This window comes from Melanaphis sacchari, unplaced genomic scaffold (assembly GCF_002803265.2).
Source record: "Melanaphis sacchari strain LSU unplaced genomic scaffold, SCAv2.0 Contig14_pilon_pilon, whole genome shotgun sequence".
In the NCBI taxonomy this organism is placed as follows: domain Eukaryota; kingdom Metazoa; phylum Arthropoda; class Insecta; order Hemiptera; family Aphididae; genus Melanaphis; species Melanaphis sacchari.
Window position 1 is genome coordinate 480,372 of NW_020270656.1, and position 16,999 is coordinate 497,370.

At 32.1% G+C, this 16,999-nt stretch overlaps 1 long non-coding RNA gene across 1 annotated transcript; it reads right to left on the reverse strand.

The window, feature by feature from the left end:
• Positions 1 to 792: 792 nt before the first annotated feature.
• Positions 793 to 15,174, reverse strand: LOC112591978. Its single transcript, XR_003114538.1, has 3 exons — positions 14,955 to 15,174; positions 3,135 to 3,360; positions 793 to 1,083 (listed from the first exon to the last, which is right to left on the reverse strand). It is a non-coding gene; the product is annotated as an uncharacterized LOC112591978 (long non-coding RNA).
• Between the last annotated feature and the right edge of the window lie 1,825 nt (positions 15,175 to 16,999).

Consider the following 16,999-nt stretch of genomic DNA (forward strand, 5'->3'; position numbering starts at 1 on the left):
AAAGTGAAAAAGTATCATTAATATAATATTGACAATATTGTGACTGAATTCTATGTATTTTAAAACGCATTTGTATATTATTATTCTACTTATGTTTTACTACATTCAATAGTCAATATGGATTCGTAATTACAACAAGACTTGAACCCCAGTCATGATAAATGAGTAGATTCCTCATGCCTAGCGGCGGTAGATGGCGGAGAATGTCAATTGCAAAAGTAATTTCTTAGTAAACAAAAAAAAAGTATAACATTTTTTTTTGCGACGTTATCGTCGTACATCATAATATTATTAACCTTGAAGTCAAACAAACGACTGATAGGCGACAGTTTAAAGAAACGTCTACGTCAAATAGACTTGCCCTGTTTTTTAATATAATATGTTACATAATATTTATGTATTGACTATGGGCTAATGGACTATGATTTATTAGAGTTTAACATAATTGAATTGTTATGATATCAGAATGTTCAATTCGTCTTTTTAATAATTAGGTAGGTAGTATTTATAAATAAATAATAATTAAAAAATATTGTTCAATATTGAGATTAAAATTTAAAGAGTAGCTCATTTTTTTTTTTTTTTTAATATTTCTGGAGAAATAAATTATCTGAAAAACGAAAATGTAACAATTTTATAATGGTACTAAATAAATGCGTAGGCATAATACGTATTACAAGAAAATAAAATATATTTGATTGAGTATTTTTCAATACTAATATACAAATTATGATTTGTATTTAAAACGGAAATCAAGTATAAATTTTTATTTTCTTGAAATTTGTATGCAAATCCAAATGCCAATACGGTAAAGTATATTTTTGTATTAGAATAATTTAAAAAGGCAAGTCCAAGGGGGACGCACGTATCAGATTTAAGACTTTACAACAAAATTAAAAAAAATATTGTACAAAATATTATGGCGTTAGTAATTCTGTCGTCGTTGTCGTCGGGCAAGTATACACGGCGCAGTATCGACATACCAGCCCTTATCAGTTCTCCGTCCAGTTGTTTAAATTGCACACAAGGCGAAGAATGATAAGGACCGGTATGCGAAACGATATTTTCACGTTTCACGCACGTCTGAAACACAAAACAAACGATGTTTTAATAACACGATAAATTAGTAATATTGTGCGCAATGTAGGTACATAAAGTATAGTAGGTATATTGTGTTTGTGTCGTGTTTTTGTGACCGAATTAGGTGCGGCGGTAAGAATTCAACACAATGTCAAAATCATCATTCCACTCCCATAAAGACCAAATTTACGCGTGCCAAGTGATGAAGTATTGTATTCGCGTAAAATTATCAGGTACACGATGTACACATGCCTCGTTTTAAATTTGAATTTTTGAGCGGCTTCGGTCTAGTACGATTTGTTACCACTGTATCGGAATGGTAGTGCAAGCGCCCCCGTTCGCAGCCCCTGAGATCGCCCTCTTCAGCTGCGTTAATATATTGTAATACACTCACGCCCCGCACAGTCAGCACCAAATGTCTAATGCGCCATATTGAGCGTCATACGTTTGTAATTTTTGCAGAGATCACATTCTCGATGGCGATAAATCAACCGGAAACTTAACGCCTTATATTTTAAAACCGCATAGGTCATCGATACTCGCCGCACAAATAGTTATCGCACGTACAGCCCGTGTTTCGGACTCACCCGCGCGTGACAAAAGAAACGTACGAAATTTTGAGACTTTTCGCTCGTAAAATACAAATTACGAATAATTAATAATACCTAGTTTAATATATGTCTGCAGTGTACCTGCGAGCGCGTACAACGATACATCGTATGTGTCTCGTCCTATGGTGACATTTATCACTCGCTGCTATATAGGTATGCACGTAATATTATATCCACCCTCGGAAATAATGCATATTATACACCTACTCCGCGTTCGATTTAAAACGAGAAAAGTATATATAATCAATAGATCACGTTATTTAACGACGGGAAAAATGAATCGTGACGTTTACGCGCGTCTATCCCACGTCCGAGGAACGGAGGCCATATTGTATACGATCGTCGTCGATCGAGTCATTTTTCTCCGTTTCTCGTCGCACCAGCGTTAAACAGCGTCACTGCAATAGTCGTTTACACGGTTTATTGTAAATTGTATTGTGTATTTAAATAGTCGCATGTGCGACGGGGCTGAATACAATGTATGTGTTTACGGTATAAAATGGCGTATTATAATAATACATATTATAGGTACGCGCGCGGCACACGTCAACGGTTATAAATAACGTTCAGCGGGACTGCGACCGAATCTCGTACCCAAGGGATAGTTGCAGAGTCCTGCAAATACACTGCGTGTTTACATGTATAGGTAACGTGTATGTAAAATAATTGAAACAAAAAGCTCGCAAACGAAACCGTAAAACGCGGAACGAGGTGAATGCGAGCGCGACAGTTTAATGTAATGTAATGCGATTAACATATTATGTATTAATATATACTGTGCGCTGCACTATAACATAACCCCGGTATATGAGAGTATAGGTGTTATATATATACCTATATGTTCTACAGTAATATTATGTAGATATACGCTCGCATATCATTAAATCGTATACGGTAATGCACACACATACACGCGCATACGAGACGGACGTTGTTTTAATAAGTACCAATGCGTGTGCAGAGTGTGAGTTATACCTACTGTGTTGTGCGCGCATATTATATTCAATACTCTGGGAAGTCGCGCACGCGAAACGGCTGTACACAATTGCAGTAGGCACACATATTATACAATTGACTTATATACATAATATCATGTACCTACAGTCGTACAGCTGATGTATCTATATCTCTCTCTCTCTCTCACACACACACACACACACACTCTCTCTCTCTCTCTCTCTCTCTACATATCTGTATTAATAATTGTGTAATGGAACAACAACAACGTTATATACAATATACGTGACCACTGGTGCTTTTGGTACACATTACACACAAACGCATATATATGTACGTATGATTTATGAAATACATATTTATAGCACAGACACAGTGCGAGTTGACTGGACGATGGAGAGAACGCGATAGTTAGCGGTGTACGCGCATATATTACAACAATATACTGAACGGACGTATTGTATAGTAAATTATAATATTGTATACCTCGAGGTGTATGTGCGAATGTCGTGTTTTGTGCGGTCACGTTGTCGCGGTCCATCCAGCATCCTCGCTGACGTGATATTTTATTAGATAAACGTGCGCGGCGGTATACACTGCAGTATAAATGTATGATATTGGCCGTCTACTGCAGTCGCTATGGTGTACGGACGACAGGCCAGACGAAAGGCTTACTCCCCGCGAACTCTGCTTTGATATCTTCGTTTCTACACTGAAAATAAAGAATAAAAGTAAGTTTTAATGTGGCGTGGAACGTACGTTTTACTGTGCCGATGGACGCAGTTAAAAATAATAGTCGATAAAACATTGCAAAATGATTTTCGAAGACGAAATAAATCTGCCGCGCACCCCTAACGTCGTCGTAACGCCTTTACGACTGAACGTCAAATTCGCGTTGATTATATGCGGTAGTCGTGTACACGATAACAGAAATTTAATAAATATAAATCTGTCGAAATGTTTCACTAATAATTTACAAATTACAATTTATACGTGTCTCAGGCAGTCAAGCATAATCATCAGTATCGTAGTGGCGTCGCTTCGAAATATTCGGATGCAATGTATGTCAATTGACATGCTCGCGTTCAATAATAATAATAATCATCACCGTAAACCGCTTTTCGCTGTTGTCGTCTAATCTAACTTACTCACGCACACACACAAATATTTAATTATCCGACACCATGTGTTTCAAAACTACTACTATATATTATAAATTATAATGAATGCTACACCACTGTTTTGTCTTTGCGTGGTCGACGCTCCCACGTCGTTCAATTATATTTTTCCAAACATGATGTATTATTATTATTTCAATGACGTTTTTATTCGATTAACTTTTGAAAAATCTACACGTAAAACACGATTTTCTTAATTTTCGTAAACATTTGTTTCGATTCTCATTAAAATGTTATTGTTGATTTGACAGCGATGTTTACACGTGCTTACCTATACAAACGAGTACCTACATGAAAACGATTTTTTTTTCATCCACACGCTATGGTCATAAAATATATTATATGCATTATTTATAAACGTAATAAATAAACTGACGGAAGTAATTGTTTTGACAACAGTCCGTGTGTGTAATAACGAAAGACTGGAAAAAAATTTGACCGTTTGAACGCGGTGCGGTCACAGTCGGGTCGCAAACGATATTACAATGTATCAATAATATACGCTGCACTGTACAATAAATTTGGTTTTACAATCCGTTTTTATTGAATTATACGCCTAAAAACAGTAAAATCGAACACAAATGCCGTCACGTTTGCGGGTTATTATAACCAAAACTGCAGACTGTCGATATTATACGGTATTTTAAACTAATACCAGTGGCGTGTCCAGCACATAATAATTGGCTATACCAGTTTTGTTCTGTAGTATGTTTATAACTATTAGGAAAGATTTGTCCTATCATATGGGATATAAGTAATGAATTTTTGAATTTCTAATTTTGGTTGTTATCCTTAACATGGCTTAATTTTTATTTCAAGAATATTAAAAAAGTAAACAATTTTTAACAATATTAATTAAATACCAAGAAATATAACTTCAGTCTTAATTTGACAAGAATACAACAAAATGTTTATTTTTAAAACATTATCAGTGACAGTGACATTGTAATTTGTACTTCTTTGCAAGACGACATTTAGACAATGGACAAACCTTCCAATCCCTATTAGTTAATAATGATAGTATTGCCGCCATAGATGTGTAACGACCCACAGCACCTTTTTATATTGTTTTTTGTTACTGTAGTGTCAGCGATATAATAATAATAATATTCAATAATAAATATTAATAATAACATTTTTACTTGTGACAAAAAAAAAAAAAAAAATTAAACAGTCAAATAAAAAATGGGTAGGCCCGGGCCTAGTCGGCCTACCCTGTAAACACGCTACTGACTAATACAATAATATATTAATATATTATGTATATTACACCACACTACTATAGTTTAATAATGCTACCATAACTTAACCATATACTTTCAATAATATAGTACTTAGACTACCGTGCTGGTATTGTTGTATACCTACTGTTCAGAATTATTTATTATTAAGCGCATTCAACGTTTCACCCCGTATTGAGTCGATGACAACATCTGTCGGACATATATATATTACAATCATTTTGATTGCTTCAAATTCGTTTACAATATTCAATACGGTTGGCCCCGCACTATAATATGCAGTTTGTGCCAACAAAAGTCTCGTATCGCCCCACGTATCTCCTTTGAAAATAAATTTACATATTTATATGCGGGTTTTCCAATAGTATAACTTATAACAAACAGTTTTGCTTTAATGGTACATTTTTAAAATTCAGAAAAACATAATTTTTGTGCAGTTAAATTTTTAGAAATTTTGAAAACCGAATATTCCAGTTTGATTTTTTGTGTTTAACATAATTTTATTACAATATACTTATTAACTTTTATTTTAGTAATAAAACATTATTTTTGGCAACAAATATGTACAATATCTCAAATGTTAAAAACTTATGTTAATATAACTTGATAAATTTTTAATGTTGTAAAAAGTTCACATTTAAACATATTGATTTTTCATTAATATAATTCTAAGAATTTTGGGATATACTAAATGCCAATGACGACTAAGACAGCGAACGATTTACCACTCACGATGGCGCTTGTACTATGTACATTATTTTGCAATAAAACATATGAAAACATCTATTTTATCGAATTTTTTATCATAGAACATATTATTATAGTTAGCTACATCCGACGTACCGCAGTCCACAATTTTATTAAACTCATTTTTTATTCCTTCAATTACTTTCAATTACTATAATATATAATAAATGTAAATTATATCTATTCATGTATTGTATTCATTATTATTATTATTATTATTATTATTACCAAACATAATATTATTACAGCGTCGTTCAAATAAGTCTGTTTTTTTTTTCAATAAGGTATTGTAATAGCTATTATTATTATTATTATTATTCAAATCGTACAGTTTTCGATTGAAACAATAAATGTTTTTTCATTTCAGCGATATTCAATCAGAAGTGATGTTTATACATTGGGAATTTTAAAGTGGTTTCTTTTTTTTTTTTGTACGGCTCACGCATGATCGAATTCAATTTTCTTTTTTCCCCTGAACGTAATAATTAAACAAAAGGGCAGAAATAATTAAAAAATAAACACCCGTAGCAAACTAGCTATAACGGAAACAACACCGTTTTCATCGTCGCCCTAAATCTCTCTCGCTCGATTTCGAAACGAATAACTATTCGAGTTCCTGGTTGGCCTTGTCCCTCCATCGAAACTACCCACCTCCAACCAAAAATATATATAGAGAAAGGGTTGTATATTGACGCCGTTGTGCGAATTTTTTCGCTTAAAAATTCAATTATCGGTCGACATAGAAAGTTTGGAAAATTATTTACCCTATATTGTGAATTGCAATTTTATACAAAATTAGAAAATTGCACGGTTATAACGTGCATCGTATTTTAATAATAAATGAAATGAAAATATTGATTGTATTAACGTAATTTCCAATCAAGTTATTTGAAAATTGTACCACATAAAAAAATATATCAGATTAAAACGATAATCTTCAAACGTAATTAAAACAATTTGCTAGTGGTTATGTTGTGAAGCAATCATAAGTAAATAATCCATTATCCACTTTCGTGCTGTAAGCACAAGACACGAAATATACGTATTTTATATTTCCATAAACGTGTTTGTCGTAGGTATATCACGCGATTTACGTCATAATATTTGTTTCGATGTCGGACTATTTGAAATTCATAACATGGTTAAAATAATGTTATTACTTAATGACGAGATACTTATTAATAGGCAAATAAAACTAAGAATGCTGTGAGAAATATTAATTTCGATAATAATTTTTCTAGTTATTACTAATTTTTTCAATCAATTTATTTTGAATGTCTATTTACAATCTACAGCATATGATTAATTAATTATCGATTAACTTAATAAACAATAATATCTAGTTAAAAGAAATGAAAGACTTGAAAAAAAATTAAGAAAATATAAAAAGCGTTAAATATATATGAGATAATATTACTGTTTTTAAATTTAATCTAAATTAATTAAATATCTTATGATAAGAAAAAATTAAAAATTTAATAGTTCATAAGTGTATAAAAATTAACTTGACCAGTCTTGTAAAAAATATTCAAGTTAAAAATCAGTTAATTGTTTTAAATGTGTGTATTTATACCCACTATATTAGAGATAATACACAATTTATATACATAAAAAAATCTCTCTTATATCCTACTTGCACACACACACACACACACACACACACACACACATATGTATATTGTATATAATAATATGATGAACAAAATGTACAGACACATATTTTTTAATTTTTTTTGTCTAAATCACAGACACATTATTTCAAGCATACGACCGAGTCGCTGCACCGTTTCTCACACACATTTTTGCGGGCCGGCTGATTCTCCGTTTAAAAACGGGCGCAGCTGTGCACGGAGGGGGTGTCCCATTTTGTGTTTATAAAAGCAGTGTACACGCATATAGTAAACCCTCCAACACCTGGTCGGTAAAAAAAAAAAAAAAGAGATAAAGAAAACAGATTCCCTCTTTAAAATACGTCGACGAATTCCGGCGACCAAAGACAATAATTATAATAATAACAATAATAATAATAGTGTTGGGAATAATTATTAACGAGACGATCGACGGTATCGTACGTATCTATACAATACGATCATTTGTTTGTATAACGGGCACGCCGAAAATGCGCGTGTACCTATGTGTTTTTGAAATAATAATATAACTTACGGTTTTAAAGATGTTCGATCGTAAAACGGGACTTTAGATCGAACGCGAAATATTAGTGTGAAATACGCGCACGTATACCTCACCGTATTGTGCAGGAACGCGACGAACGAAAAACAATACTACATAATGAACGATTAGCAAACGACGCTTTCTTTCCCTGCGTGTGTACCTATAGATGTTTAACGCAAATTTTTCACTGAAATAAAATCCGTGCCGAATTCGCTCTCCTCCACTCTTCTTCCGATCCGATTCATTCTTTGTGTCAGCACAAAAACACTATAATGCGCGGGGTCATTATATTATAATTATGATTATTTCGGTCGTCATTTTAATTGTTATTTTTTCTTACCGCGTTGCTTTCGAAAGGTTTCATGCCGTGGCGACCGACGGGTTCGTTCGATTGACAATAAATATTTATTTTTTCAAACAAGGGCCTTCATTTTTACTGTACCTACCTAAATTATTTACTGGATAATTTTTGTGAACATTATGACGTATCAAAATCAAAAATTCGTATAGAAAGTTTTTTTTTATTATTCAACTATTTATGCTGATATGTCCTAAAAATAGGTTTACAAAAAAAAATAAAAAATAGATTTATAATTGGATCTAGGTAGTGTTTATTTGTTGATTTAGTTAATTACTAAAACTTTGAACACGCCAAACACGAGTATTTTGTAATTTATAGTAGAAAAAGTTTGGTTTTGTATTTGAAAAATAGAATATGTTTGTATCTCTATACGATACTTCTTTTAAAATACGGTTTTTAAGTATATATAGGTATTTAAAAATGACAAAAATCAGATTTTGAATAGGTTACTGAATGATTGAAGAAAAAGGGGACTGAAAATGTTTGGTAAATCACCTATACGGCTATACATTTCATTTACGTCATAATAATGCATTTACACAATTGCACACGTTACAATACAACTATTACAATATGTTGGGCGCGTGCTAAATTTTTGTAAAAATAATAACGTAAAACGATTGAAAATCCACGACTACGCATACGTACGTATGTACGGTGCACGCGCGTATAGACGAAAAAATTATCATAACAAAGGCATTCCTCGAGGGTGGGACCATATATATTATGTATTATATTATCATAGGTATTGTTTACACGGGCATTAAACGACACAAGCACAACAAGAATACCTACCACGTGCGTTTTGATCGTAAGACTTTGTAAAGACATTTTCACGAGGAACGATAGAACGGCTGGGTAGAAGATTAGGGACGACTGGCGTCGGTCACGTATCATGCGTCCGCTTTTATCCCCTTTGATATATATTTATCGTATTTCTCTTCTTATTATTATTACTATTCTTCTGTTTAGGTCTTTTAACTATTCCGGGTAACTTTTGTTTGTGAAACACAATAGGATTATATTCGGTTTTATACTGATGACGTGTGATCAACGACAGGGGAATAGAAAAGTACGATAGGGTAATATGTAAGAAAAATAAGTGAAACATAATGGTTTCGAAACGCCGAAAATAGTTTTGAGAATAAATATCCACAAAATTCTTTAGCTGTACAGCTAAAAGCCAGTCGCTGACAAACAAACAGCCGACACATATCACAAGAAAATAACAACATTTTATGGTAAACATTTTTCTATGTTGCCTGCACACGTGTCTTAAATACGTGCTATACATCCTCGTAAATAGTGAATCGATAACAATATAGTTAAACAGTGTTTTGTACGAAAAGTCAAAAACCATTTATCACACCAATACTGATTAATTTAAATTCCGTCTCCATTATGGTGTTATATACCCATAATTAATTTATTTGATATACGATTTGATAAGTCGTTTTAATCTTATGCAGTGCCACTAAAAAATTAGGCATCATTAGAATAATATTTTTTTTTAAAACAATCTACGTCATAGCAAACTAATCGTGTACCGTTCAACAGTAAACTTATATCCATATATGACTCGAGCTGATAATAAGACTTATAATTGTAGACCAAACAAAAATTATAAATCATGTTAATTATCAAATAGGTAACTAAGTGCCTAATATTTACTTCCAGTTATCATTATAAACACTAGAATTTATGATTATTGGAAACGAAGACGACGAAATGTAAATGTCAAAAATAATTAGTGAAATACAATACAATAAGGATTTATGTTCTATTGTACGGTAATATGACTTTGGCCTATCTTTTGTTCGATAAGTTCAACTGTAATACACCGACATATTATGCTATAAACGTTTTTTTATTTTTTTATTTCTATATTAACCGTCGGGATTTCGAATGGTATTTAATTTGAAGATCAGCTTTAGTATGACACAGTGACAGTGGTAATTTGATATATGCGTTCGCCACCGTGACATTTAATTTTGAACGCATTTCAACATTGCTAGCAGCAGTTGAGGTGGACATTTTCATTTTTGTTGGTAGCTTTATGTTTAATACATTATTAATACGTGACAAGCACGACCATAAATCAAACGTTTGATGACAAAAAATGACGGTCAAGTATAACGGTTACCTTCGACCCGCACATTGCAAAATATTTATACACGTATATACTATGTTATAGGGATGGCTGCAGCTGGCTGCGTGTCTTATGTATGCACCGCGCAACAGTATGTGTTTCGTAGTCATTTGATAAATTATTGTATAGCAGTGAATCAAGCCGGAAATAATAGTAATAATGATAATAATTCGCGTCCATTGGGCGTTTTCGTGACCAGGGCCGGCAGAAGGCAGGGACGGCCTGGACGAGCGGCATTTTAGCTAAAACTTTCGCAATTTTATAATTGTATTAATATTATTAGTATATTTATATCCATGTGTTATGTAAAGACTATTTTATACTTTAATTTTATGTTTATGACGAAAATATTATGTCTATGAAAATAAATGTTTTTAGATAAACCAATATTATTGCATAATTTGTATCATATGATTATTTAATTTTTTTATTTATTTAGTTTTAATAGGGCGGCATTTATAATTTAGCCCAGGGCGGCAAAATAGCTCGTGCCGGCTCTGTTCGTGATGATAAAAATTCAATATTAAAAGCTTTTCCGGCAAGAGGGATAAATTCGATACTACTGAGGCACAGCAAAAATACATTATGCATGTAGTCAGGTTCATTGTTGTTTAGTATAACGTATAAACCCGGTTTCAGAATAAAATTTTAATTAACTTTAGAGCAATTCTGGAAGGATGGCAGTGTGCGTATTAATCGGAGAAAAAAGCCACCCGAACATGTATATACATATTGTATAACTATTCAGAATTCACCGCAGGAATATAATGCAGTTTGCCGTATATAATTTACAGTTCCACAAACTTTCAGAAAAAAAAGTTACGAGATAAAAACGGTCAACCAGCTTTTATGAAAAAGTTAAACACATCAAACGAATTGTTTAGAATAGAATTAAACACGAGTTGGTGACTTGACCGAAGGGATTATACAAGAATGCCGGTTGTATTCGTCAGCATAGCGCAGCAATAAAAAAAAAAAGGTAAAAATACGATTTTAATTAACCGCTTCTAAAAAGAGATAAAAAATCAACTGAGTAAATCTTTTTTTTACAGTAACGTGTGCAGCGATTTAACGGGGTTGCGAAATTCGGTACCCATGCAGTTGCATTCATGTGCACGCACAAATAAAAATAATATTTAAGACTACAGTTTTCCAGGTGCAGACGGGCGTGTGCAACACGACCCTCCTGCAGGGTAACATCTGTAAAATGCATTGTATTATGTTTTTTGTGTGTCGCAAGTCCAAGTGAATCGAAATAATATGTTGGTAGATCGTAAATAATATATACTTGTACCTACATATATTATAATTATGTGTATGTGTATGCAGACAGATGATAAAATATATTGATGGTCAGTAATATATTATAATATTTGCGAACGATTTGGAAATTTATAATGTAGCAATAATAATAATAGTAATAATAATAACAGAAAAATTACAAAATGGTATTGTCATTAATTATTGTCAAACACAAGTGAAACTATTCAATTTCCTCTGCCCTTTATTTGTTTGTAGCTTTTTGTCAGACTTGTAAAATGAGCAAACGTTTTAATTACTTTGCGAGACTACCTGTCACTGTAACCCAGAAAAAATTACAAAAGCCATTCCAATATTGTCTCTTCTCTTTCTATCAAAGAAAAAAAGAAAAAGAAAGAATAAAAACTCGATAAAGGATCCCATTTTAAACCATATATTATACTTGACACTAGGTCATTATCCTGTAGTCTAAGTTCACAATAAAGGCTTAAAATATTTTTGTTTTTAAGTTTTCCGACATATTTTATCGTGACAAAAAACACTTTCAATAATGTGATTTAATGTAACACGAACATTGTTTAACAAAATATGTTGTCACAAATGCCGGTAACGTTATTACCTATACGACTTTAATTATTATGCGACCGAAGTATTTTTTTAATTATTAACTGTAACCTACCAATTAATATGGCGATTGTTATTTCAATAAATATGTTTGACATATAATTAGTATTCAGTAATTAAAACTATGGTATTGTTTTGTAGTTGATTTTAGCTCAAAATTCGGTTAATAATCAAAATAATTACAAAATAATACTTTACGGAAGTTTAAACAAAGCATAGATATTATATTGATTGATAAATAAAAATATTATATCATGATAAATATTTATTTAAATAACAAAAAAGAATAAGCTAAATAAATAGTAATAACTAATAAGTAAAAAATTGTTAACGTAAAATGTAGAAATGAAATTTATATCGTGTAACTCTTTGAGATAGGTTTTGAGTTTTTTATATTAAAATCATAATAATATTTTTCAAAATATGGCACGTAATTGAACACTATGTTTTAAAACGGAGCTTCGGTTCATAAGCTATGTTCCTTCTATTGTTTTATTTTATAAGATCAATGACATCAAGCATAAAATAATATTTAAACTATATTTAAAATGTAATAATTTGATACTTATAAATTATAATATTATTACTTATTCGGAACCGATTAGTATGTAATAATAAGCGCGACGACCTCTGCAGTAGAAAAATTTGTTATCTTAGTATACATACCAATACAATTATTGAAATTGCTTTTAAAAATCAATAGGTATAGATAAATTATACTCGGTTCGTATTATAAGAAATATAATTTAATTTTAGTTTTTGTAAATTTGTAAGTAATCGATTTTTATAGAGAAAACCTTGATAGTTTTTTTTGTGAACAAATTTACTTATTCAATAATAACTGACTTCTATGAAGTCTCGCTTAACCTGTATAGCCATTTGAACGCGGGAAATATATCTATAAAACAACATGATTTAATGATAAAATATTGTGTTATAAAAATGTCTACGTTTTTCTACCCTAAAAGTATACCACTAACTCTAAACCGCAATCAAATATGGATGATGGGATTTTAAACGGGAGTCGTTTATCCTTATATTTGCAGATATCAAACTTCCATGCGCTTCGGGTAAGTTTCATAAAAACTTTAGAAATTCGTTTATGTTTTTTTTTCCAGTTTAAAGATTGTTTCGGGAGGGAGAGACGCTGTAGCTGGAACGGGAAGACGCGAGCAGGGTGTTAGGGGATATAATATTGTATATAATACACTGCAGCATAGGTACAATACAACTCGATTTTCGACGTGGTATAGAAATTAATTCGGGAAAGGGCGCAGCTGCGACGAATGATAATTATTATCGACACCGTTAACGACCGAACGGTCTAACCGTCGTTGCCAAGATAAATTAATTTCGTGGCCGGACGCATTAGAAAACAAAATGCCATAATAGGCGAACAAAATTAAACGCGCGCGGATTAATTTATACAAAGCGATGTGTATCGTTATTGGAACGTTCAACATACTACAATATAATATAATGTGTATAAGGTCACTAGGTTGATTGGATCAATGATCTTGCATGGCAATAACAATATTGTAATATGGTCGTATACTCATACCGTCCATGTATGCTCTTACTAATGTAGTTTGAAATAATTGAATAAACGTTTGAATTGACTGCATTATACCATGGTGAGCGTTATACTCGGCGAGTGATGACCAACTCTGGACGATTATTTTATCTCTTAGTTTTGAATATTATCTTAAAATCGTGCGAGCTTGTACCAGTTGTACCCGTTGTAGGTAGACTCGTACGACATAACATTGTTATATTATAATGATGGACAGGAAATGGTCGTTAACGAAAAAAAATAATATTTACTGTTCAACAGTTATATAATGTATCATTATATATAATCCGATATAGGTACAATGACATCATTAGAGCGCGAAAATAAACTAACCGTCAAATAATTAGATACACGATAATTTTTTTTTTTAATAATAAACTAAGTATAGTAGTACTTCGCTATTATGATTTTTTTTCCTTATTATAGTCCACGGTCAGACTTATCTAAATCGTATCACCAATGATCTTTAACAGTTAAAGATAGACACCCGGGAAATTGTATAATATTTGTATTATGTATATATATATATATATAAACCGTTATCGCCAAAGAAGTATACTAATGGTTCGTAATATAATAATTGATGATAAAAAAAAAATAATATGTACAATTTATTAATATATTTAATTGTTGTCGAAATATTAACTTTTTAACGTTTCACAATTTTTGCTATGTAACGATGGCACCAAATAGAACTCTTGATCAATGCGAAATGTGCCCACATAAAAGGAGAAGGAAGAGGAGGGGCGAGGAGTGTTTCGCTCCCGAGTCCGAAATTCGACGTCATACTACCACGGAGTATAAAATTAATGTGAATTTTTTTTCGAGTGCGTAATAAACGCCGATACTATAAAATATACAATTATATGACACGTAGTTCGAACTCATGTGTGAAACGCGCGCGTTTATACGTGTAAAAGAGAACCGTGTGAGTTCGGGGACGACGGCGATAATATTATTTTATAATAACTAAAACGATATCGAAAGCGCAAGATACTTACGACGGACGAAATCCTGGAGAGTCCTGGAGAGTCCTGCTGCAGACACAGTGATCGGGAACCGCAGCGGCCAAGAGTGTGACGCGGAGAACGACGATTGCCGCCGTACCGGGACCGGTACGGCACACGCGAGCCAAATGAACGTCGAACGTCGTCGTCGTCGTCGTCGTCGTCGGCGGCCGAGTGTGGTGGCGCGAGTGCCGCCGAGTGGAGAGAGAAAACGGAACGGCTATAACATTATAATAAAATGCAATAAATACAGCGCGCGTGCGTGAGTTGAGCGCTAGCGTTTCAACCGGTGGACTAGTCGAGACGATGCAAAAAGGGTTGACGGAAAATGCATAATAATATAATAATAATAATAATAATAATAACAGTAATGATAAATTATTATAAATTCATATCGTTTTACAAGAATTTTTTTTTATATTTTGACGGTCACATTTGGCTCATTTGGATTTTGTTTGTTCATCTATCGTTCATGGATTTAATATCGGCAGTCTCGTCGAAATAACATATAATACTTTTGTGGTTATAATTATATTATGATCCTGTCGCTATATACCAACGTTGTTAAGAAATTAATATACACGAGCAGAGAGACAGAGACTATCATTATTATTGCAATATTATTGAAATTATTTCATCACCAACATCACCGTTATTAATAAAATATTATTTATGCGCTGTTTTTTTGTCGTATACGCGGTGTTTAATACAACAATGAGCTGGTTATTGTCAGTACAGAAGCATTTCGCGGCCAGACTTCGCAGCTGCCTAGTTCGGAGTTATTCGGTATAAGTACCTAGAAAAGTCTGACCGTTTGTCCGAAAATACTACGTATTATTATCATAATAATAATTTATTATTATGTGCGCTCTCTGACCGTGTCTTTATAAGACCTTTTACCGTACACCATTCATTCACTCCGCTCTGTACATTTCGGACGTTTGCCACCCTTTTAATGCTACATAATTGAACAGCTCCTCTTAAAATAAATTCTGTATAGTTTATGCATCATTTACGATGTTACTTATTTGATTTCTTTGAACAGAATAAATACATAAAAATACACAAAATACACACGTAGAGGCATGTAGCCATATTATCTTATTTTGTATTAGGTAAAAATATAAAATTTATCGTAAGTTAACATTTACAGCCTCTTTAAAACTATTTGACTGATTCCCTAAAAATCCCCTAAATTCTGGACTGTCAGCAATGTATCCGACATGACACGTACAGCGGCATAGTATTATTAAAGTCTATATTAGGTATTATAACAATATAGGTGTACCCATCATACACGAATGCAGAGCAGAGGCGTATTTATGAAAAGGAAGATGATACGATGGATTTATCGTAAATACCACCGATAAAACCCCTTGATGAAATCCTAGATAATATTCCACTACACGCATGTAATATCGATATTACAATGGATATAGCGTATACGTATTATATTGATTCGAAACGATTAATATTACATTATTATTATGCATACGTTTATGGCATAATGCTACCGTTCGTGATAATCTAAGATGAATTTATTATAATTTATAACATATTATTGAATTATAAACTGTCGTAATTTATTTTTATTTTTTATTTTTATCAATTACGTAACACACGTTAGAATTTTTTTTTTTCATGTAGGTGTTATATAAAAATGAAAAAAAAAGAATTATTCATATTGGCATAATATTGATTACACAATATAATATTAATAATATTATACTCATTTATAGTTAGGTACACAAAAGTACAATGTTGAGAGTTAATGTACGATTATTAATTATTATTACGACGTAATCAACAACCAATTGTCTGTTTAACGGAATATTAGTTTTTATATTTTTTGATTTTTAGATATAATTATATCCATATCATAATATGTATATATTTTGGATAAAATTTAATTTTATAGATTTTATGAGGTTACTGGTATATACTTGTTTTGATTCTTTGTATTTAATTTTTATTTCAAGGCTAATTACGGAATTAGATTAATATTTTCTCGTAAATACAATAAATTATTGATAACAATT